The following is a 27,682-nucleotide window of genomic DNA, read 5'->3' as shown; positions in this document are numbered from 1 at the left end:
ATAATTAACGTGACAAGAGTAGAATGTTGCAAGCACTGAAGCTTAAATGTTACACAACATTAAAGATGCTCAAAATTTCCATCAATTCATTAGTGCCATTGAAGCTAAACTCCAGAAAGGCAGAAGGTGCTGGTGACGATGAACTTTAGCTTCATCCTGCTCCTCGTTTGAATTTTTTGACAATAAAATGCAAGAAAAATGTGTGTGGTTATCATAAAGCATTAAAGCATTCGTTACTCGGTTTGTATCTCAAGAATGTTGTCATTATTTTTCCGATTCCTTACACAAAGTTGGTCGTTCGAAATCTATGCTTCTAAGTTAGGAGACCGCGCTCAATGCAGATAGAGGCAAATCTAGCTCATCTGACAAAACTTCGTTGAAGTATCTATATCCGACTAATGCCACATAGCTGTCTATCAATTCAATTTGCAATCTGTCCATGTTGTCGATTAGAAGAATGTTGCTAATTACTAACTACATTTCAAATTACAACATCTGTCGAAAGAAAAGGTTAATAGTCATCTTGATTTGTTTTGTTTTTTCTTTCTCAATTTTCTGCAACTATTGTTCAACTCAAAATATTACTAGTTATCGCCTTGTATGATCCATTTCATACACTCGTGTTCAATTCACTTTTGACCTCTTTCAGTTATGTGCATGCTAAAATATTCACACTTGGTATTTTACATAATTGATATAGTTGACTTTATTCAAATCCTAATTCTTTTTCCAGCTGGGAACTATCCATATTTTCGACATTTGAATATCCTAAAAATGGCTGCATGATTTGTCTTTCTTTAAAACACAGTATAAGGCATAGGACGGTGAAATATGTGACACGAATGAACAAAATAATAAGCATATGATGCTGCAAATCTTTCTAGCAGTGTTTGCAGATGAAGTTCTAGGAAATTTTGAATAGTTTTCTCCGGTCAGTGTATTATTATTTCAAGCCATATTCTGGGGCGGTAAAAGGAGTACGAAAAGGACAACCTTGACATTGTCGAATTACAGATGAAATCGGAGGAAAAAAAATTATTAATACAAAACAATGCACTCTATCATGAAAAACGTGATAAAAAGTACTAGTACCCAGCAATATAACAATTAAATCTGCTAGAATCTTGTCCATCCAGCTAGATGAAGCAAAACGAGGTCATTGTTTCCCGTGTCTCCTGTGCCTTAAGTCTCCACCGTCAATGATAACGAGCCAACTAAATATAAACCTGATAGTACCATTTATCAAGGGCAACTTATACAAATCTCATAGAGAGATACGGACAGTACATAAAAATAGCATTGCAGTATATAAAAGAGAATAAAAGGACCAAATAATCTTTGACATCTCAACGTTTGGAGAAAATGTTCCATTAAGTGATAGACTGAACACCACCTGTTTAAAGAGCAGAGTATGTCAATATTAGATGTGGTTATTGTGTTAGAAGTGACTATAACATCATTGTTTTCACTACATCATCTTTACCTGCTATTGTCGGATACTAATGATACAGTATGTATTTTCGGTTTTGTGCATGTTCTCCTCAAATACAAATCACATATTATCTAAAGCTTTGATTAATCTTCAAATACATTCATCTATCAAACATTTCTTTGTTGCAAAAAAAGGTAAACCCAGCCATATTGGTTCATCATCTTTGTCTGCCATAGCATCCATTTTTCATCAGCTGAGAATGTTCACCGGTATTCGTCTGCATCAATTCCATAGTTACGGTTACTCGGTACAATATTGTCGAGTGGCCAAGTTGTCTAAAGCGCTCACCGTTACGGATCACTGCCATCTCACCTCTACCTGCGTGGGTTCGAGTCTCAAACTCGGCCAATGTGGGTACGTGAGAAAGCTTGCCAGAAGCTTCTCGTGAATCGGTGTTTTTTTCTTGGGGGTTTTCCTGGCTTCTTCTTGCACCATTATACTATCATGTGTTGAAAAATGGCGTTAAACCCTTTACCAACAACAACAACATTATTGTCTATCGAGCGCCAGTATGAAATCCCAAAGCCAATTTCAGTGTCACTCTCTGAGTCATTAAAAACAACCTTTACCATTTAGGTTATGAAAAATATTTCATCGCGTAGTATGAGAGCAACTGAGTTTCGTTCTAATACATTATATCTCGTTAAATATTTATTAAATATCAAGCACTAGACTGAATTGAAGGACAAGGGTAATGTGTACTAACTACAATTTTAATATGTTGAACAGTGTTCACCTATTCTCGGTATATGAAACTGGCTTTTCTTGTACACAATATATTGAGCTCTTTGTTGCTTCTTACTCACGATCACACTCTGTGATGATTTTGCGTTCTAATCTAATAATTTCCTACTTTGTAACATCAGATTAATCTCTTCTACACAAGCATTGCAGCCCTTCTATTTGTATTCCGTTCTAGATAAACCTATAGCGTAACTCCACAGAATACAAGCGACCATTTATTTAGAAGTTTCATATCAATTACAATCAAATGACAGTTCTGTGTGAATGAATATTCAAAAATCTCTCTCTCTCTCTCTCTCTCTCTCTCTCTCTCTCTCTCTCTCTCTCTCTCTATATATATATATATATATATATATATATATATATATATATATATATATATATATGCATACTAAGAAAAAGTTGTATTGGCTTCTGTATAGCCTTCTCATGCCAACGTTTTTTTTTTAATAATTAATTTTGTTCTAGGATACATTGTAGTTGCCTTATGTATACACTTATACTTTATTAGCATGGTTTTAAAATATTTTCAACGGTGTGTCTGTGTGATTAGAATTGTTAACGTAGTTTTAACAATTTTTCAGTCATATCGCCATGATGTCTGCAGTGTGGCAGTTTATAGTGATGTCTAGCACTTTGGCATCATGCCGCAGACATGTAGCATGCTGTCCCACCCAGTCACATTATCCTGACACGAGATTGACCAGTGCTGGTCATAATTCTTAGTGCTGAGCGCCAAGCGAGGCAGCTGTTAGTACCATGTTTTAAAAGTCTTTGGTACCCACGACCTCCCGCTTCCGAGGCGGACGCTCTAACCACTAGGCCACCGGAAGTATATATGTCATCTTGCTTAATGTAGATATAGAGAATTTGTTCATTAAATATATAATCAGTATATTCTTCCATCACGTCTTCCGGTTTGTACCAGTTGTCCAATATCCAAATAAAATGATCCACACCTTTAACATGTTTCCTTCTTTGCTTGCTTTAAACAGAAGTATGTCCTTTGACATATGCTGAGTGTTATACTATACGTACATTAGCTTTGGCAAATCTATTTTGAGTGAAAATGTTATACATCTTAGGACTTAGAGTTCTGTTAAAACTGTTCACTATAGATTCTTTTCTGTTTACGTAAGTTGTTAAGTACTACATATTTCTCTTTCCATCAAATCTTTTAACATTTATGTCTAACACATTTTGTTCCTTCGTCAAACTGTAAGTTCTCGTGATGTCTCTCTGTGAATATTATTGTAAAAGCATGTACCATGTCATCTCTTTTATCATCTATTACTTTTCTCAACCCATTATTACTTAAAGAAAATATATATCGCTGTCAATAAGTAACTGAATTTCTATTATACTTGCATGTTAGCAATATCTTGCAATAGGCCATCAACATGACTTACACGGAACCTTCTCGATGGAATTAATTTTATTGCTTGCTTGTTTAATGTGTTTGTGGAAGACTCATTTAACCATTCTTTATATTCTGTTTATTCTTTTGTGTGGTCCTAATTAGTCACAAGAATTAGTTAATACTGGTGTAAGCTACTGTACTTTCAGGATTGCAGTACTAGTATCCTAAATATTATTCACTTTATGTCATTTAAAACGCTATTAAACACCTAGGGAATATTTTATGATTGCAAAATTGTATTCAGGCATCATCAACAAGCCAGTGCGACATAAGTCTGCAACAGGAACTGTTTTCAGCAATTTGAAACGTTTATTCCATCCTTGTTAATGTATGGAAGATTTCATATTTATATACAAATGTTCACATTGATGTGCTTGGTATCAGATTTTTGTCAATTATCCCAATTCATGAGGTTGATTTCAGATTCATGTGGAAATTTTCAATCCATGTGGCTGGTTATAACGAAACATCTGCTTTCTATATATATATATATATATATATATATATATATATATATATATATATATATATATATATATATATATATATATACTGAATTACCAGGTACTGTTTGCAATTGAAGTTTGTCCATTATTTATAATTCAGGCTGATTTGAATCACTGTAGATGGACTTTCTAAAATGTTGTTTAGATGCGTGTGCTATACTCTAAATTTAGCTGAACACGGATTCATATATTCACTCACATCAAATAGATTATTTAATTATTTATTCTCGACAGTATTTGTCTTGTGGCAATTTTTGCTATCGGGAATGATGAGACCGTATCTTTATGATATCCTCATTAAATGTAATATACAAATATTTGTCACTCTTTTCTAATACATTACAGGACACCTTTTATATTTAAAATCGACGTATCAACATTTTTGTTTATTTCCTTGTTTGTCATTTTGTTACAGAATTAGCTTTGACCACTGTTTTATTTTATCCATACAGGTTGCCAAAAGGCTTTTTCTCTTTATGATAAGATTGTTTCCTTTACGTTAAGGTCATGAAAACGGTTGAATCTTTAGCAAGATAGCTTCGTACCATTATATATGTTTTCCTCTCTACTAAATGTTCAATAAATAAATCAAAATGTAGTCTAGTATCTTTAGTGTTTTGGATACATTGCAAAAGAGTATTGGTGTTGTGTCTATCATCTTTTAGGAGTACGAGGATGTTTAAACTGGTTTTAACGGGTTCGGTAGTTAATAAAGTTATCAGTGTTCTTGCTAATTTCTCGTTGTTTCTTTGAAACAAGAGTTGCTCCATTCCAGGTTCGTTCGAGGCTTTTTAATCCGATGGACTACTCTTTTTGTGTTCTTCTATGGCATAATAGGGTATTTACTCTTTATTAACCTGGCTCTTTTAGAACGTTCTAGTGTGGTTTCACCCCATAGTTGCGTATATCGCACAGGGTGGATACCTATTAAAAATTTTTAAAAAACAAACGTGAATCCCGACGTTTGACCAATATTATCATGTATTAGTGCTGTTGTTGGGTTGCGTCGTCTTTGTATGTATTATTCACTATATACTAGATGCTGAAAATATGTTGATCAATGTGTTTGCCACAGGATTTGAATACGCAAACAAGCTTTCTGAGTCAATGACTGCTTCTTGAAAGCAAATGTGTATATCAAATGTTTGAGATGAAATTTAAATAGTTTATTCTGTCATTCTTTTAAAATTTTTTACTGTAAAAGGCAATGACAAATTACTTAACTTTTTATATGAACGTAGTAGCATAAATATTCGTTTGTCAAAACAGTTATTTGGGAAAAATAAAGAGTTTTGCCTATATTCGACGCATCTTTGGCAGTAAAAGAAAACTATAAGCTAGACAGATAGAACATTTTATTTTGGATCGTATGAAGAAAGTTTCCAGGACTTGGCAGTTGTCCCAGCAATGATTGAACATTATGCAGAGGACATTCGTCTGAGCAGTAATATTTTGTAAAAACTAGATTGTAACCATTATGGTACGATGCTGCTTAAGTCATTTGTAATCCATCGACTGCTGCTTTTTGAATGCTCTTTGTCAGACTCGCAATTACTACATAATACGTTCTCACTTCAAAACCATGATTATAAAGCATGGACATCGGGGGGAGGAGGCAAAGCCGAAATACGAAGGGGATCTGGCAAGCATTGTCACATACTTACCTTACTGAACTCACGCGGACAAAGTGAGGTGAGAGAGATCTGTTAAGGTTAACAACTTAGACCACCTGGTCACCCTAGATCCATCAACTCTCATTCCCATTCCCGTCGCGGACGCCCATGCTACTGATGATACTATAATATTTTCGTCATTGCATTAATTATTAACATTTAACTGCTAAGGGCTAATCAATATTTGGGACTAGAATTGCAGAGGTAAAGCATCTAGAATATACATTTGTTCATTTTTGTAAACAGATATTCAAATTGTTTAAAAAATATTCCAAACGTTTTGTATCATAGCCTGAATACACATTAGCGACCAATGTTCCAAATTTTGCAATCTGGTTTGTCTAAATTTAAAGGAGCACCGCTAGGTGCTATGAAAAAATATAAACTTCAAGGACACACAAAATGAGTGTGTTTGCTTGCAATAGGAATCGTAAACTAAGCTGGATAGGTTACATTCACTATTGTTCGTTTAAGGGCTTGCTAGAGAATATATTTTAGAAGAAAGAACAATTTTACTGAACTGTGTACATATTTCTTCATATCATTACGATAGAGCCTCCAAGGAGAAGTGATTTGCGTGCCGGTCTCGCGACTTCTGAAAAATTAAGTCTGAATCTTGTGATGAAATCATCCAATGCCTGCTGTGTGTTCCTATGCAAGGGACTTTACTCCAATAGCCTCATGTGATGGCGTGGTAGAAAGCAAAACCAATGATATATACATGGCCTTGCTGAATATTTGGCAGAAGAAGAACCCGATAAAACCACGAGAGGAACCTCCGACCCATGAAAAGCTACGGTCAATATTTCTTATATACCCATCTTAGTTGAGCCGAGAAATCCGTCTCACACGGACAGAAATGAGATGTGTGATTGATCTGTAAAGACGAACGCCTTAGACCACTTGACCACCGGTTCCTCGTGTATCTTCATGATCTGCATGCAACTTTATTATTACCTAGACATGTATATAGTTTAACATTATTGTTCAATGTGTTGTTTACTACAACGGCGAATCGAGGATGCAGACCGGATGTGACTCAGCAACATCGCAACTACACCCATCATTGCGACTCTCGTAAACCAGTACGTCGACCATTCTGCACCATCAACTCAAAGCAAACCACCTCTGCTATCTGGCAATTACTACGCAATTTTGTACATTCTCCCGCCGATAAATATGTAAGCAAAGAGTCCAACTATTCCACACATTGACAAATTTTCTTTATTGGTTGTGAAGACCTTTCTTAACTCATAATGGTATATGTATCGATTGCAAATTAACTAAAGTAAAAAATTTCCTAAAAATGTATAAACATGTTGGTTTTTTCTGCCTAAGATATAAAATTGTTCACTCTCACTGGAGTATTTCCGTTGTCCACCACTTCATCTTTGGGAGGTAAGTATTTCTTACGAGTTTTCCATTAGGATGACTTTGGCTATTTCCTCGGTTGTATGTCAGCGCAGTAATTTACATAAATAAATAAATAAATAAATAAATAAATAAATAAATAAATAAATAAATAAATAAATAAATGTTTTCCCAAGTAATTTCTTCGCAAAGAAACTAAAGTTCAGTCTATGCAGACCACCTCGGGTGGTTCTACAATTGAACTGACCGTAGGATTGACGTTGTTTGGTTAACAGTGGTGGTGTTATGGCAACAATTCGCATACATGCGAGGACTGATCCATTAGACTGACCTCGAACTTGGGAATTGTGAGTTGTCAACCTCTTCATTTTGGAGGTACGTAGTTCTTGCAAGTAGTCTGCAATCACATAATGCCTAAATACAAGTGTTCCGTTTTGAAAAAAAAATCAAAAATAAAACATGAACGTTTTAAGCTGATTATTAACAAGAATATTTTGAAATATATCGGGCGTGGCGTATTATCAACTCGGTAGATTTCAGCATAATTTTGAAATGTGTTTAGTATAATCATTCACGGAACATTTGAAAACGTATGTACCTTCTTAAAAAAAAATATCTGTTAGGAAAAACGCCGAGTTAACCACCATTCAAATAAAATTGCCGCTTTAGAAAAAGACTTCTGATCTTTAATAACAACGGTGATAAAATGGTAAAATTGTGGATTGTGCCATTATTTACTACATTAGAAATAATAACGTTATTTATTATAGTAGTTGTAATATTAATGTTTATTAAAGTAGATGTAATAATATTATTTATAACAGTAGATTTAATATCATTATTAATTAAGTTAATGTAATAGTATTATTTATTGCAGCGTATGTAAATGCATAGCAGATGCAATTCTCATTTACATTTGAATTTTTTAGTCGGACCATTATTGTTTCCAAGTGGACTTTGACTGATTACATAGAAAGTCACTTACGAACCAATGCGTAATCAACTCTGTACATGTTACTTCACTGGTTCATGGTCATGTACGTATTACTTTACAGGTTCATTGTGAAGTACATGTTACGTCACAGATTCAAAGAAAATGTTACTCCATCTCATCTGAATTTGACAAGATCAGAAAATCCCACATTTTTTGGAAAGTATAAATGCAAATTTCAAGAGACAAATAAAAGTCTTGTATTTTTCAGAAATTTATAATGGACTGTTGTGGAAAATGATGTCTAATCTATCATCACTGCTAGTCGGTTATTGGGAACGAGCGGGAAAAAGAACGTCAATTTCATTTGAATTCCATTGGTTCTATTACTTTCAGTATATAATCGTCAGTTTCATTAGAAATACATTGGGTCTTCAACTTGGTGCATATGCCTGGTGTAAACAAAGATTTGCTGTCTGGGTGACTGAAAACTGATTGTAACTATTTTACAGCCTTTTACCTTTCTCTAATATTTCAAATTAAAAATATACCTGAACAAATCTATATGTTTCAATTATAAAATCACTGTACGAGCAAACGATCAACAGTTCCTTCTGTGATAATAAAGTACATCAAGTAACTGGGAACCCAAAGGCTAATTTTGAAGACGGAGTACGAAAAACTACAAAGCGTTAGATTACTTACGCAAAACTTATTCTATAATTTTCAGTTTATAATAGTTTACATTTATATTGTATTTGTGTCATTTGTTCACTATTGTCATTAACTAATTATATAATGTATTCACCCTGCCAAAACTTCAGTCTTTTTCTAACTTGCGCAAATGTTCTGGTAAAGAATTCAATTTCCAAATGTGTCGTACTGTCTGATCTTGTTGCTTTTATTCAGCAATCGGAACTCATTTCCTTAAGTGTGATTGGCAATCCGCAGACGAAGCTATGGAGAACCCGCAGACAAAGCTATCGAGAACTCAGAGTGCAATAGTCTTTGCATGAATGTTTTCCTTTTTATTTGTTAGCATTCTAAATTTAGTTATATAAATAAATATTTATATAATTGCTACGTTTCAGCGATATAATTACACTCAATAATTATGTACGCTTCCACTTGATAAGCTGATATAATGTCGACATTGTAGGATACACCAATTAAAATCAGTGTAAAGAAGTGAATTAACCCTTTTGAACTGCATACTGTATACGCGGTGTGTTCAATATACTGGGTGCGCCGCGGCAGCTCATTTGGTATAGTTCAGACTAGTAATGCAACAGTTGCATGTTCGATACCCGCCCTGGCCAGCCCGATTCGGCTACCTAAGTGTTTCCCTTCAAAATAAGCACTTATATGCCATATGCTCGGCATGATATAACCGCTAATGTGATAAAAGTGCCGCTAAAACCAAGAACCAAACGTCAATACATGATAGGTTATCTATCCATCAGTATACATTACTATGACATGCGACTTTTGCTAAGCAACTGATGCTGCAGTTTATAGCGCAATCCAGCTCCCGATAAATAGAACCCATATTTGTAATTAACTAGCGTCTGTTTGGTCTTCGAAATCCACATGCTCCTAGAAATGGACAACATTCAGTCTCATCGGCATATCGTAACTGACAACTTCAATTTAGTTTATTACAATGGCTACCGGTGATATTGTGAAATGAATGCGATTTTAAAGGGGCGGCTAATGGTTGTATATTAATATTTATACCTTCTCGCAGAGATTAACCACGACCACCATGAAGGCGTATGAATTCAGAAAAGAAGGTAGTCGCATAAAGGACTTTAATGGAAAATATTAACTTTTATTAAACAACTTTGCACCCTTTATTAAAATAATGAGCACTTGTCTCCGTTTTAAGTGGGGAAGAGGACACTGCCTAGGCGAAGAACATTAGTGATTTTATGTTTTACATTATCGTTGTAAATCTTTATTGCTATCTTTCAATTCCCATACAGATACTGCGAGCTGACTTTTATGATGCACAAATCCCGCATAAAGCGAAACTGCGCTGGCGGGAACAACTATATGTGTATATTTATGCGTTTTCATATCCTGTTTACTTGTTTTTGTTCTAGGTTTCCATCTCACTGATCACTTTGGCTTTGGTAATCCAACACAACTTACGCCAAAGTTAAATTTCTCCCAAACCATTTCACATCATACATTCTTTTATCAATGCCATCGGTTCTTCGTGCTTATTCACGATATAGGCTAAATGGACCTTTCTGCATGGCGGATAGGCATTTTCTTTGTCTATCATTCAAGCATCGCATTAATCGGGATTACGTTTCATTCTTCTACATGTATATATATATTCACGGAAAATCACACTGAATCCTCGATGAAAAAAGAACTTGTTACATCCACACACATGTGCACAGAAATGGCTGAGTTTGAGGTAAGTGTCAGTTAATTCCATATTTGAACTAATTTTGTGTACAATATTCCACCATGAAGTTCTTGTTTTGTCAAGTATCGGCTACTAGTGAGGTACGCATGATTGATTGTATATTTGTATATGTAACAGACACCTTTTCATGTACGCTGTATGCGTCTCAACATAGCATCACGTTTGACTTGCGCTTGACGTGTATATAGAAACTCCTAACTGCGTATTGTCAAAGAAGTTTATTTGTACTTTTATATATATATATATATATATATATATATATATATATATATATATATATATATATATATATATATATATATATATATATATAGATAGATAGATAGATAGAGAGAGAGGGAGAGAGAGAGAGAGAGACTGAGAGACAGACAGAGAGAGACAGATATATATATATATATATATATATATATATATATATATATATATATATATATATATATATATATATATATAGGTAGATAGACAGATAAATATAGACATGGATGATCCGTTCTAGCATATGTTAATCATAAGAAACAATCTAAACATATATTTTATCGTTATCCGTAACATCGTCGTACCACGGTTGCGTATCTTTTAATTCACCGCTTCCTTTCTTCTGTTTTCGATTTTCTGTTTTGGCTTATATTATGAAAAACCCCATACTTTTCACATGTCGTATGCCTTTTTTAGTTCCTGGTCAAAATATTATAAACAGGATTTGTTCTCTTGTCTGTCTCTCAACACCTCATTATGTACAACAAAGCTCTGTGGAAATGGATGTTAGGTTGGTTGGTTGATTGGTTGGTTGGTGGTTGGTTGGTGTTTTGGTTGAGTGGTTGATTTTTAACGGCACTTGCAGCCATTGTTGACTATATTATGTCGATTAAATGGAACCTAAATACCTTTCTCAAGGTCTCAAAGAGCAGACGACTTTTAATGTCAATGTGTACGAGGGTATATATATATATATATATATATATATATATATATATATATATATATATATATATATATATATATATACACACACACACATACATACATGCCATGGCGTACGTAGAATTAGCATATATGTGTGTGCGTGCCTAGCAATATGGCCGGCAGGCATGCAGGTAGGTATGTAGGCACGTATGTTTGTAGATAGGTAGGCAGGTGTTTTCAGAACCCTTTCATTGCCATATTCCCTATTGGTGATTGCGAGAGGTTTTGTCTGGGCGGACTGTACAAACATTTTTACTGAGCTCAGGTACTATCAGAAAGATGGGAATTGTTGTTTACGTTATTGTCGTGATAGTATATAAATCATCAAACATATTGAGATAATTATAAATAGGAACTGACCGTCATCATGTATACTAGTAATAAATTGGATATTCTTTTTATCTTATTTGATGTGATAATTTACTTTTTACTTTTAACTCGGAGCTCTTTTATATTTTGGTGATTTTATGGCTGTTTAGATAATGCAGCGAAAGTTCGAGACCGTTTGCAAAATTTGATGCATGAAAACATTTACAACAATTATAACATTGCTTATTAAGCCTTCTTACAAATAATATATATATATATATATATATATATATATATATATATATATATATATATATATATATATATATGTACTCTCAAGGTTTAGAATTGAAACAAAGGGGTAAGACCATTGTTAGTGTACCACGAAATAGGGCTGACTCATTAGTGCTTGATTTATGGATGATGTAGTAATCAATATATATCATGGAGTCTATTAATCTTACTCGTATAATGGAGACAGATGGTAATAGAACGCTCAGTTTTCCCCAGGAGTACGTACAACAATGGCAAAATATAACTCACCTCAAAATCCCGTCAGTTGATTATATTTCAAGGCTGCAACATACTCAACGATGAAAATAACTTCATAATTGTGTCATAGCGCTTCTACAGGAACTACACGGGGTCAAAGATCATGACCCGATCTTTCATAGTTTTGTTTTAATGCAACTAAATGCTCACATATATCTAAACTTAAACTAGGTATTTTAATATAATTCTTTCATTTTAAATAGCATGGCGAAATATTCTTTATTTTGGATTCTAATTTCCTGTCATCTCTGATACATCCGTAACGATTTAAAAACGACATTTCACTGTGCAATATTACAAAAACAACATATTGTATTCGTGCAATATTATAAAAGTAGCATCTTGTACACGTGAAATATTTTCGTTTCATTTTTACTCATCAATGACAAAGCAGTTTTATGGAATTTTGTCGCTAAAGAACTTGTTTGCCATGTTCAACAATAGTATTTTAAGAAGACAAAATAGTTTCATATATTGTATCCAAATCAATTCCAGATTTTATGAAATTGCTCCAAAGATGAAATTAAATTAAAGAAAGAACTAAAAAGATATTTTGTATAATTTTATTTTAAATTTTCTAGATGGTTTTCCATATCTTAAAACCAGTTTTACCATAGAGCACATGTAAGTCCCTCCGTACATTTTTCTTCACAAGAATCTTTTAACAAAAGGCTGTCATTTTAATGATAACTCACATTACTACTATATTGTGCTCTGTCACTATAATGATAACTCACATAACTACAATATTGCCATTTTCATGACAAATCACATAGTTACTCTATTGATCTCTGTCATTTTGTGTGTTTTTGTTTCTTTGTATGACTTGGATTTTTAACGTAGCTTTAACATTATTCCAGTCATTTTGCTACGATATCTGCAGTGTGGCAGTTTATAGTGATGTCTAGTACAGGGGCATCATGCTGCAGACATGTAGCATCATGTGCCACCCAGCCACATTGTCCCGACACCAGGCCGTCCAGTCCTAACACTATCCTCTTAATACTAAACGCCAAGCGAAGCAGCTGCTAGTACTATTTTTATAAGACTTTGGTATGACTCGGCCAGGATTCGAACCCGCGACCTCCAGCATCCGATGTGGACGCGCTAACCATTAAGGCCATATGTCATTTTAATGTTAAAACACACAGCTAATCTATTGTGCTCTGTTGTTGTAATGATAATTCATATAGCAACTCTATTCCTGTCATTTTAATGCTAAATCACAGTGCTAATATATTGTGCTCTGTCATTGCAATGATAAATCACATAGCAACTCTATCCTGTCTGTCTTTTTAATGCTAAATCACAATGCTAATATATTGTGCTCTGTCATTGTAATGATAAATCACATAACAACTCTATCATGTCTGTCTTTTTAATGCTAAATCACAATGCTAATATATTGTGCTCTTCGCCTGAATGATAAATCACATAGCTAATATATTGAAATTTTAATAAGAATCACATAGCTACACTATTGCTCTCTGTCATTCTAATGTTAAATCACAGTGCTACTTTATTAAACTGTCATTTTAATGTTAAATCACATAAGTACACTACTGCTTTCTGTCATTCTAATGTTAAATGATATATCTACTCTATTGTTCGCTGTCATTTTAATGTTAAATCACATAGCTACTTTAGTTTTCTTTATCATTTCAATGTCAAATCACATAGCTACTGTATTGTTCTCTGTCATTTTAATGTTAAATGATATAGCTACTCTATTGTTCGCTGTCATTTTAATGTTAAATCACATAGCTACTTTATTCTTCTCTGTCATTTCAATGTCAAATCACATAGCTACTCTATTGTTCTGTCATTTTAATGATAAATCACAGAACGACACTACTGCTCTCCGTAATTCTAATGTTAAGTCACGTATCTACTCTATTGTTCTCTGTCATTTGAATGTTAAGTCACGTAGCTACCTTATTCTTCTCTGTCATTTTAATGTTAATCTCATAGCTACTTTATTGTTCTCTGTCATTTTAATGGTAAAGTGCAGTCTAATATATTGCTCTCTGTCAAACCATATATAACATGAGCTGAACAATCTATATCTTTTTGTCGAGTCTTTGTGTAAACTTTGTGAAGATGTGCATGTAGTTTGATAAATTTATTTCGAAAGAATCACATATATATTAGAGAGTTTTAGGCTTTGGATTCCTAATCACAATGATCCGGGTTTACTTCCCACTATTCAGCCCGGGTCGGTTACGTTGTACTTCCTTGTGCGAGTCACTTACCTCTATTTGCCCCGGCACGATATAAGCTTGAAAGTCTTAATAAAATACTAAATGAAACCATACCGAGCAAATATTCAACATTTTTATCACATAACGAAAACGTGATGATAAAATTATAATAAAATAAAACTGTTGTTAAATGAAACTGAAACAAACACAATGTCTTGGACATTACATTTGTGCTTGACGTCACGTTATGTGTAACGTTAAGGTGTGTGGGGCATCATACTAATATTATTAATAAACTAACTCTTATATTGTTATAATTCCAATTGTCATCAATTGACTGCGCTGTCTATTGTATAATTAGCTCTAAACAGTCAGGAAACTTTCATGGATTTTGGTACACAATGATAAATTCTGGGAACTTATCAGTTCTCAGTTGGATTTAATGCTTTTCAGTCAAGCTTTATCTTTATCAACTCCTTACAACATCAAAATAGCAACCAGATCTCAACATCCCACCCCTCCCTTCCTCCTGTTTTCAGATCTAAGTTTGCAACCCTAGAAATCGAATTTCCTTCCTGCACCCGAACACACGTCTGTAGCCAAAGAAAGCAAATCACAGACTTTACCAGCAAAATATATCTTAATAAATTACTGCATATTTTCTGTATCATTAGTTTCAGTCAGCTGTTATTTATGGTCATTTTGTCAAATAACAGCACAGCAACGGATCTTTACAAAATGGACAAGATGTTTTTTGTTTATTGGAACAATGAAGTGCATAGAGAGCAATAGCAGTGAATAATAAGCACGTAAAGTATATTTTGAGTTCGTATGGACTATATACCAGAAAGTGGGACTAGATATTCTGGCACAGTGTGAAGAGGTTAATAAAAATTTTCTGCATGCTACGTAAAATCAAATGATTTGTTACCGAGTCCGCTGATTAGATGACAGAAATGAGGGTAACTGGACTTACTGTGAATTGTAGGGCCCATTCATGATCCATGAGTATGTATTCCTATATTATGAACCCAGACAGCTCCTAATAGCACATGATGTTTAAAACAGAAAACAATTAATAAAAAGCTGAATGTCCTATATTTGACCAATGTACCCATTATTCCTGATCCTGGTTAACTTGATTACTACTGATATTGGCTTGATTGGATTATTACTGATCCTGGCCTGATTGGAGTATTATTGATCATGGTTTGATTGGAGTATTATTGATCCTGGTTTGTATGATTATTACTTATCTTGGCTTTATTTGATTGTTACTGATCCTGGCTTGATTGGATTATTATTGATTATGGCCTGATTGGAATATTAGTGATCATGGTTGATTGGATTACTACTGATCGTGCCTTGATTGGATTTTTACTGTTCCTGGCCTCATTGGAATATTATTGATCATGGTTTGATTGGATTATTACTGATCCTAGCCAGATTGGAAAATTATTGATCATGGTTTAATTGGATTATTACTGATCGTGGCCTGATTGGAATACCATTGATCATGGTTTAATTGAATTATTATTGATCATGGCCTGCTTGGATTATTACTGATCTTGGCTTCATTGGATTATTACTGATCCTGGCTTGATTGGAATATTATTGATCATGGTTTGATTGAATTAGTATTGATCCTGACCTGATTGGAATATTATTGATCATGTTTTAATTGGATTATTACTGATCCTGGCCTGATTGGATTATTATTGATATAGGCTTGATTGGGTTATTACTGATCCTGACTTAATTTGACTATTACGGATCATGGCTTGATTTGATTTTTACAGGTTGAGGCTTGATTGAATTATTGCTTATCCTAGCTTAATTTAGTTATTACTTATCCTGGCTTGATTTTGGTTATTACTGATCCGGGCGTTATTTGATTATTACTGATCCTGGTTTGTATGAATATTACTAATCTTGGCTTTGTTTGATTGTTATTAATCCTGGCTTGTTTTGATTATTACTTGTCCTGGCTTGATTGGATTAGTACTGATCCTGGCTTAATTGGATTATTTCTGGTCCTAGCTTAATTTTGTTATTGTTGATCCTAGCTTAATTTGATGATTACTGATCCTGATTTTATTATTACAGATCCTGAATTGATCTGAAGGCATTTCGTTCTTCACTTTGTAGAAAGAACCATCCATGCTCAATCGATTCTCATCAGGTTCCTATAAAAATTTACCCGTTTCTAGGAATGTTAAAAAATAACATATTACCTGGGCCAGACGCAATCATTGTACCTCAGCCTTATTGCATAAACTTGTAAGCGTTTAAATTTTCATGTGAGAATATATTACTCTAAATAAGAACGGTTTGTGAGACGCTTCTAAAGGGTGATTTTATAAGTGCACGTTTCACACACACCTCACCACCCCACCCACAAAAACAAACACACACACACAATGTATAATGAAAGGGTGTGAACCAAATTCAGGTCAAGTCATTCATGAACACCAAAAATCGTGTGCGGCAGAAAAACTTGTTTAATTAATAAATCTTGAATGTGCGCTGGTGAAATTCGTCTGTGTACAATAGTTTTATACATGTTCTGCATATTTGTACGAATGCTTTAAGTCAGTGGTTTCCAGCCTTTTCAAATATGAGGAAGACTTCTTAAGTTAAAAAAATTTCGCGGATTCTCACATGCTTTAGTTGTGTTTTGGGCTCCCTCAAGTAAGAAAATACATCACCTTGGGAATAACCCATTGTCTCCCCTGGTGTCCGCTGCAGTAAGTTATGACTGTTGAAAACGTTATGCAATTTTATTTACATCATAGTATAATAGAAGGACGGTTACATTTCATCAACGCGCGTGACAAGTACTCTATCAAACATCTGTCAATATCTCATACAGCGAAAGACTGAGAGTGTTCCACTATCATCAGCGTAATTACATGTAAAATTCAAGTTCAGACCGAAAGTTGGTAGACTTATAGGAAGGACTGTTTTTCTTTGTTTCTTTGATTTATCTCGTTTATAACCGACCCCATAAATTCAGTCATCAAAGCCACCACCCACTATAATCACCATATATTGCCAGTGTTATTTAATCATCATAGATGCCAGTATGATTTAATCATCATAGATTGCCATTTTTTTTTAAAACTCACCATAAATTGCCAATGTAATTTAATCATCATAGATTGCCAATGTGATTTAATCATCATAGATTGCAAATGTGAGTTAATCATCATAGATTGCCAGTATGATTGCCAGTATGATTTAATCATCATAGATTGCAAATGTGAGTTAATCATCATAGATTGCCAGTATGATTTAATCATCATAGGTAGCCAGTGTTATTTAATCATTATAGGTTGCCAGTGTAATTTAATCATTATAGATTGCCAGTGTGATATAATGATCATAGATTGCCAGTGTGATGTAATCATCATAGATTGACAATGTGATTTAATCATCATAGATTGGCAATGTGATTTAATCATTATAGATTGGCAATGTGATTTAATCATTATAGATTGCCAATGTGATTTAATCATCATAGATTGGCAATGTGATTTTATCATTATAGATTGGCAATGTGATTTAATCATTATAGATTGGCAATGTGATTTAATCATTATAGATTGCCAATGTGATTTAATCATCAAAGATTGGCAATGTGATTTAATCATTATAGATTGGCAATGTGATTTAATCATCATAGATTGCCAATGTGATTTAATCATCATAGATTGCCAATGTGATTTAATCATCATAGATTGCAAATGTGAGTTAATCATCATAGATTGCCAGTATGTTTTAATCATCATAGGTAGCCAGTGTTATTTAATCATTATAGGTCGCCAGTGTAATTTAATCATTATAGATTGCCAGTGTGATATAATGATCATAGATTGCCAATGTGATGTAATCATCATAGATTTCCAGTGCCATTTAATCATCATAGATTGCCAGTGTGATGTAATCATCATAGATTGCCAATGTGATGTAGTCATCATAGATTGCCAATGTGATATAATCATCATAGATTGCCAGTGTGATTTAATCATCAAGGATTGCCAGTGTGATTTTTTTTTATGATTTCACTCGTGTATCATAGCTGTATTGTGTACGAAATAAATTCTCTGTAGTTGAATATGACGGAGTCCACCTCGCCCTCACTGCATCCCGAATTTATTGAACATATGGATCTGATAAGTATATAATTGACTTAATATGAAGTAGCTATCTACATCACTACTTCCCATAGTCTCTTTTCGAGTTAACAGGATACGACAATATCAGTTTAAAAGACAAACATTCGACTCCAGCTTCTGGTTGTGGATGCATCAATCAAATTTGTCCTCAACCAGCCAATAATAATAATAATAATAATAATAATAATAATAATAATAATAATAATAATAATAATAATAATTTAAATTAATGTTGGTGAATCACGCATTAGATAAATCATCACATTCAAAAGTGAAAGTATAAGTGTTGACAATAAAAAAAGAAACATCAAGCTACATTAGGTTTAAATGCAAGCTTATGTCTGTCGATACTCTTCTTGGAGGAGATTACAAAAAAGTGCAATTGTTGTGTCCACATGAGTTAATAAGATGTGGCCGAACATTGGGGATTCGAACAAAAATAAGAATTGAAAACTGGCTTAGTCCAATCAAACCAGGTTTTGATTGTGTGTCTGAACAGATGCACATCAACAGCTATATATTTTTATATATCTTTGTTTATGTTTATTTGTGTACTATACATATTCAGAAGTGCCATTCAAAAGTAACTGTCATTGGACCTCATATGTGTCTTTAAAAATAGCTGATATCAGACCTCAGAGGTGTCTTTAAAAATAGCTGATATCAGACCTCAGAGATTTCTTTCAAATATCGTTGATATTAGTCTTCAGAAATGCCATTCAAAAGTAATTGTTATTAGACCTCAGAAGTGTCTTTAAAAATAGCTGATATTAGACCTCAGAGGTGCCATTCAAAAGTAATTGTTATTAGACCTCAGAAGTGTCTTTAAAAATAGCTGATATTAGACCTCAGAGGTGTCTTTAAAAATAGCTGATATCAGACCTCAGAGATTTCTTTCAAATATCGTTGATATTAGTCTTCAGAAATGCCATTCAAAAGTAATTGTTATTAGACCTCAGAAGTGTCTTTAAAAATAGCTGATATTAGACCTCAGAGGTGCCATTCAAAAGTAATTGTTATTAGACCTCTTAAGTACCTTATAAAGGTAGTTGATATTAGACCTCGTAAGTACCTTATAAAGGTAGTTGATATTAGACCTCGTAAGTACCTTATAAAGGTAGTTGATATTAGACCTCTTAAGTACCTTATAAAGGTAGTTGATATTAGACCTCGTAAGTACCTTATAAAGGTAGTTGATATTAGACCTCGTAAGTACCTTATAAAGGTAGTTGATATTAGACCTCGTAAGTACCTTATAAAGGTAGTTGATATTAGACCTCGTAAGTACCTTATAAAGGTAGTTGATATTAGACCTCTTAAGTACCTTATAAAGGTAGTTGATATTAGACCTCGTAAGTACCTTATAAAGGTAGTTGATATTAGACCTCGTAAGTACCTTATAAAGGTAGTTGATATTAGACCTCGTAAGTACCTTTTAAAGGTAGTTGATATTAGACCTCGTAAGTACCTTTTAAAGGTAGTTGATATTAGACCTCGTAAGTACCTTTTAAAGGTAGTTGATATTAGACCTCGTAAGTACCTTATAAAGGTAGTTGATATTAGACCTCGTAAGTACCTTTTAATAATAGTTAATATTAGACCTCGGGAGTGCCATATATGTAAAATACTCGATACACGGGCTTAGCCAGAATACATAAAAAAAATACTGTGCCTCTCTGACGAACACTTATACATTATTTTGCTAGCGTCAGCTCTTCCTTTTATATATTCACTCATTCGTTCATAATGTATGTATGTATGTATGTATGTATGTATGTATGTATGTATGTATGTATCTATGTATGTATGTATGTATGTATGTATGTATGTATGTATGTATATATGTATGTATGTATGTATGTATGTATGCATGAATGTATGTATATATAAACTTTGACCGAAAAAGGATGATAACAGAGCAACACGAGCTTGTTGATATCATACAGCAAAAATACAAACAATCGTTATGTGATTATTACACAATGACTGACGCGTCAATCGCAGTATGATTGGTAGGCTGTCCCAGTGACGACTGATACTTGATTTGCATTGTGTCGATTGGTCAGTAAACAGGTATGTCTACTCTGCAAAGATATTGCATTGAGTAACATGAATATGCTTTTACAAAGAGTTACGTTTTTAGTAGGAACTTTTCAAGAGATGAAGTACAAACTGTGCCCCACCCGAATAGTAATTTTTTCCTTTCAGTTTCGTAGACTTTAGAGATACTTCCAATACATTGTATATTATCGACATCATCGATGAATTTATTGTTTAATCGTCTAATTCTTGCGATTAGTCACTGCATTGATATGAAAGCCGTGATGGTTCAATGGTTGGGGTGTCGATCTCGCAACGAGAATTTACTTTTAATTTGGGCTACATAGCCATTATCGTCATGGTGTGCCTAAATGCCAATGCATGTATACTTGCAACCAGAAATGTTCGTGTTCAGATCTTACTTTGACCAGACCGACTTGGCTGTTGTAGTAGTCACGTGACAATACATTTCACGCAAATTACCCCGATACAATATAACCTTATATGTGCTGATGTAATGTTGAACGGTAAGTAGTTAATGTATCCGACGTCAGCATAAACGTTTTAATTGGAATGAGATTTCATTTAGGCAGTAACAGATGTAAGAAGAATGAAAAGAACTTAATATACGTATATGTAAATGGAAAACAAATTTTCATGAACAATAAAGTTTTATTAACGAATTTCTAACATGAATAAAAAACGCAATGGAAAATACACGTAACCGCATACCGTCTTTAGCATGTATTTGTCATTCATGATACAGCCTTACTATAGTTCAAGTCCTACTTGGTCAACAGGACACAGACTGTGTCCTTAGAGTACCACGATCAGAGCACACCTCCCCGCTGATATGTTGCTATGTACCCTACGACACTGGCTATCCATTCGATCCAGAAGCTAACACAAAATGTGTTCTTTGTGCTACGTTTCACTGATGGACTCCAGTCCAACATACCTATCCGACCTCACCCATGTGTACACACCAGCAAGATACTTGCGGTCCTCTTCTGACAATCTTATACTCGTTCGTTATTCCGACTATGAAAATGAAGTCATATGGACAACGTTATTTTGCATACCATGTCCCAGCAACGAGGAACGAATTGCCCACTGAATTTAGACACACAGACACAATGATCACATTCAAGAGTGCTATTAAAACTTACCTATTTCGACTGCAAGAAAAAACTTAAAGACCTAATAATGTTTCCTATCCTAAATATTTTCAGCATTTTTTATGTTTTCTAATTTCATGGTGTTTGTTATATGTAATCATATCATTATATATATTTGTTTATGGTATATGTGTAGTCTAATGTTGTAAAGCGCTTATATATATATATATATATATATATATATATATATATATATATATATATATATATATATATATATATATATATATATATATATATATATATATATATATATATATATATATATATATACATATACATATATATATATACATATATATATATATACATATATATATATATACATATATATATACATATATATATATACATATATATATATATACATATATATATACATACATATATATATATATACATATATATATATATATATATATATATATATATACATATATATATATATATATATATATATATATATATATATATATATATATATATATATATATATATATATATATATATATATATATACATATATATATATATATATATATATATATATATATATATATATATATATATATATATATATATATATATAGTAAAAGATGACCTGTGCCCATTTCACACCAAATGTTCTGGTTTTTACTTCTTCATGTGTTTAGAATAGATAAAATAACTATAAAACAGGAGAGGGGTATAATTTTCTCAATATTTAACGATGACTTGAGGATTATATTCAGTTTAAGCGTCACTTGGTTGGTAAAGGTGTCAACGTTACAAATGGACCCCCAAAGTTGTCCATACATCAGATCAACAATTCCTTTGCTCTCGTGGAACGCGCACGGTACCAGAAAGGTCAATGCTTCGCGACAGAAAAGAGAGAGAAAAATAAATCTAACTGGAGTTTGTTTAAAGTTTGCAAACATATACATACATATAACTACATTGCTATTTAGTTTGCATCAGTTTACATAAACTCTGGACACTTTATTCTCGGAGTCATTTATGATACGGAACTATTATTGTATTGTTGTTAATATATATACATATACACTTTTTTATTTATTTATGGGAAAAGGACAGTTGAATATTGCGAATTAATTAATATATCCTCAGGAAGGATTGAGATTAGTCATTAGTGGTGACTTAATTTGAGTATACCCAAAATAAATTGTATCAACATCATCATAATCATCATCGTCGTCGTCATCGTCATCATCATCATTGTCATCATCAGTAGCAGCACTAAAATCGTCATAACTATCTCCAACATCGTCATTGTCCTAGCCATCGTCATCCACAGCAGCAGCTATATGTCCTCGTGCGTTATTATTACAAAAACTGAAATATTTTTGTATCTTTAAAAGTGAAATTAACTACATATAAATCATATGCAGCTAAACGGGAATGCTTATATTTATAACTAAATAATAACTGAGAACTAAAAGCACAGCAGCAGTATAATAAAAAAATATTAATATGTTAACATCCTAATATTGAAACACAAACAAAAGTATATACAATACAGAAAGGTTATTACATCGTATCGCGTTTATAAAACATGAAGTTATCCATGTAATGCTTGGCTTCTAGTTGCAAATGTCTGACCAGGAGTTCCAAAACAGAAAAAGAAAAGAAATAAAGCAGCCTCCAACTCACCTAGAACTACAGGACATTTTATAATATGGACACTGATTATATTATCACGAAGTATCATTTTTCATAAAAGTTAAAAATCATTTTCAAACCACCACCGGCTTCTGTCACATCTTTAAATAAAACAGAGTAGTCAGTCGTTTTAAAACATGACTTTAAAAAGTGATGTTCAATTTTGTAATTATCTACAATACCTATTGCTGCGTCGTTCTCCATTTTTGTAATTATCTACAAGACCTATTGCTGCGTCGTTGTCCATTTTTGTAATTATCTACAAGACCTATTGCTGCGTCGTTCTCTATTTTTGTAATTATCTACAAGATGCACTGATGCTTCGTTTTCAGTATTGTAATTATATACCTTGCAAGGACTGCGGTATTTTAGTATTGCATGTTAAATTTAAATATTTTTATTTTATTTCCAAATCTTTCCTGGGTACCCAAATCCTCAGGATTGTGTCTTCAACTTCAGATCTGGCGGTAAAAATCATTAATTTACGCATATTGCAAAGTAATTGGAAATCTTAATATTTACTTATTATTTCATAATTAAGGAATCAAAATTGAAATGTAGAGAAGTAATTCGTGGGACTACCGTTTCGCAAAGAGTCGGTTATGGTATTTTGTTTAAAATTATTTGTTTTTTATTGGTATAGAGCTCTGTTTTTCACTGAGATAAGAGGTTCAGATCTTGTGACTTACGAATAAAAGTTAGTATCCACGCACAAAAGGAACTTGTAAAACGAGCGCTTCTGCACGACTACTGATAGTCTGTTTAACTTGAAAATGACAGTTAAACTGGTGATAACCTGAAATGCGATCCAGTTTACGTTCTCGGTGGTTGAATATGGACGTGGACTTAGTGTAGGTTTATACATACGTTTTATGCAATGGAAAACTTAATTAATCGTAAAACTGTCCAAATTATCTATGTTTTCGTAAAGTTTGGAACAGTTCATTCATTCTACCAATTTGCGTTTGACTTAAAACCATAAAACCCTGCTAAATTTCTGGATTAATTGTTGTCTGGAATAATACGGGAATCCAGTGACAAATCTAATACATCCATAATCCGTAATATAATCCGGAGATAATTTATAAATTATCCATACGATATTCATTGTAGAGTTTCTTCCATGTCTTCCATTTAATGTAGAGTCTCTCTCTCTCTCTCTCTCTCTCTCTCTCTCTCTCTCTGTATATATAAATATTGTTCTGTTTTGTTACCGACTAGACAATATGTAAAATTTTGACGTTTTAGCGTTGGTTTTTGTTTATTAGTGTTTAGACTTTTTTGCATATGCATGTATATATATATATATATATATATATATATATATATATATATATATATATATATATATATATACATACACACACATACACATACATACATACATACATGCATACAGAACTAAATACAGAAACACAGAAATACTAAAATACATACAGAAATACATATAGAAAAATACATACATACATACATACATACATACAGAAATACATACATAAAGAAATACATACAGAAATACATACAGACAGATATACATATATACATACATACATACATACATACATACATACATACATACATACATACATACATACATACATACATACATACATACAGAACCAAATACAGAAATACTAAAATACATAGAGAAATACATATAGAAAAATACATACATACATACATACATACATACATACATACATACATACATACATACATACATACATACATACATATATTATACAGAAATACATACATACAGAAATACATACAGAACTACATACATACAGAAATACATACATACAGATATGCATACATACATACAGAAATACATACATACAGAAATACATACAGACATATAGAAATACAGAAATACATACAGAACTACATACAGAAATACTAAAATACATACAGAAATGCATATAGAAAAATACATACATACATACATGCAGAAATACATACATACATACATACATACATACATACATACATACATACATACATACATACATACAGAAATAAATAAATAAATACATACATACAGAAATACAGAAATACATACAGAAATACAGAAATACATACATACAGAAATACATGCATACAGAAATACAGAAATACATACATACAAAAGTACATACAGAAATGCATACATACATACATACATGCATTTTTTTATTTTTTAAAATTTATTTAGCAAAGCCAATTATTAAAACTGAGGACTACGTGGCAGATAGGTTAATCATGACCAAATGTGTTATCCTCGCTAAAGAAAGTTGTTTATTATTATTATTATTATTATTATTATTATTATTATTATTATTATTATTATTATTATTATCATTATTATTATTATTATTATTATTATTATTATTATTATTATTATTATTATTATTATTGTATATTCAGCGAGTTACCCTAGTGTCGGCCATTTGGTCGCAAAGTAGACAAATCGGCGGATGTAAATACTGGTAATTTGAACTGCCCTCAATCCGATGGTTGCTATTACAAATATATTCCTCAATAACCTCACGGTGAACAGATGGTGTCATAACTAACAGCAACGTAAGCAAAGGTTTCAGACTATCGAATCCAAATGATGTCTTTCATTTATTAAATGCAAACTGCCTGACAGATAAAATACAAATAATAGTTGCAAATATTTCATCATTTGTTGAAACCTCGTCGAGTGTTATTTTCTACATCTATCATTTTAGTTTTAAAAATATTGTCTTGCTCATCTAGCCGGATGTTAGTCCCCCAAAACCCTACCCACTTGATACGATCACTTCTATTAACTCTGAATATCTTTTAAAGTCGAAGTTCTTCAGCTCATCGGAAAGAGACGATGACGTTCCGAGTGCGGTTCACCATTCTCAAGCTTCATAAGTTCACAAAATTTTAAAACCGATTACCTCTATTTATGCATTGTGGGATTGAAGACTTCCTGCAAGATCTGCGTACCTGCGAAATTGACGAGCTTAACAACATGCAAAACATACACCTTCTAAACTGAAGATTTGATAACGAAAGTGTTGCAATGTTGCGATAAGCATGGGCAGTTTTAAAAAGCACATGTTAACACGTTTTTTTAAAAATTAAGAATAATTATATTTATTTTAAATTACAATCAAGAGATATATTAAATTGACCTTAGCAATTCATAAAAATAAAGGAATGGAGCGAAGTGTTTGAAATTGTCGTAATATACATGCATGCACTCTGAGTTGGTCAGCGTAGGGATCCTATCCAAAATTACCGAAATAAAAAAATGCGAACTTTTTAAGAGAAGAAACTAGGTCTAGATGGCATGGCCACACTGCACGAATTCTTAACTGAATTTAACACTGGTTCTGTGTATCAAACTGCTTATTCATAAGTCAATGTTCTTGAACAGGGAACCAAAATGCCATCTGGGTTTTGTTTAAGTGAGATCCATAGACATTGTCAACTAAGAAACGAGAAACGATTTGTCAATTTCAACATGTCACCATGTCTATTACAGTAAGACCATCTTATTGTATGTTTGTCCATGAATTAGTTGATTTTCTATGATAAATATTTTTGATGATTCACTGGAGTGGATAATCCAAAATTGTATCACTGTAGTAAAATAGCATTGCTAATAGTATCACCCCCAAATCTGACACTTAATTTGTCATATGCTTGGACTAGTAGAAAGCATGGACACCTATAAAAATGGTACCAGGTTAAAATCCCACAATATACTTATTTAGTTTTCTTCAGTTTCTTATGCAATATTAAGAGCTATCTTGAATATATATTATTAAAGCATCTATACAATGTATACTATTAAAGACCAAAAATTATGTACTACTAAGGACTCTTTTTAACATACTATTTTGTACTATATAATGCATACTAGTAAGGACTCTACATAATGGACACTATTAACGACTAAATAATATGCACTATTAAAGACTCTATACAATATATACTATTTTGTATTATATAATGTATTCTATTAAAGACTAAATAATATGTACTACTAAGGACTCGTTTTAACA

General features: G+C 32.7%; 1 protein-coding gene across 1 annotated transcript in view; it reads left to right on the top strand.

The window, feature by feature from the left end:
* The first annotated feature begins 10,262 nt into the window (after positions 1–10,262).
* The window catches only part of LOC149792345 (uncharacterized), a 297,776-nt gene continuing 280,356 nt past the window's right edge, over positions 10,263–27,682 (top strand). The window contains exon 1 of the mRNA XM_089969559.1: positions 10,263–10,565. The gene's annotated coding sequence lies outside the window, so the exon portion shown is untranslated. The remainder of the gene's footprint in view (positions 10,566–27,682) is intronic.

This window comes from Sinohyriopsis cumingii, chromosome 9 (genome assembly GCF_028554795.1).
Source record: "Sinohyriopsis cumingii isolate HCF-2022 chromosome 9, ASM2855479v2, whole genome shotgun sequence".
NCBI lineage: Eukaryota > Metazoa > Mollusca > Bivalvia > Unionida > Unionidae > Sinohyriopsis > Sinohyriopsis cumingii.
Note: the sequence above shows the minus strand (reverse complement) of the source record. Positions and strands in the feature narration are given on the sequence as shown.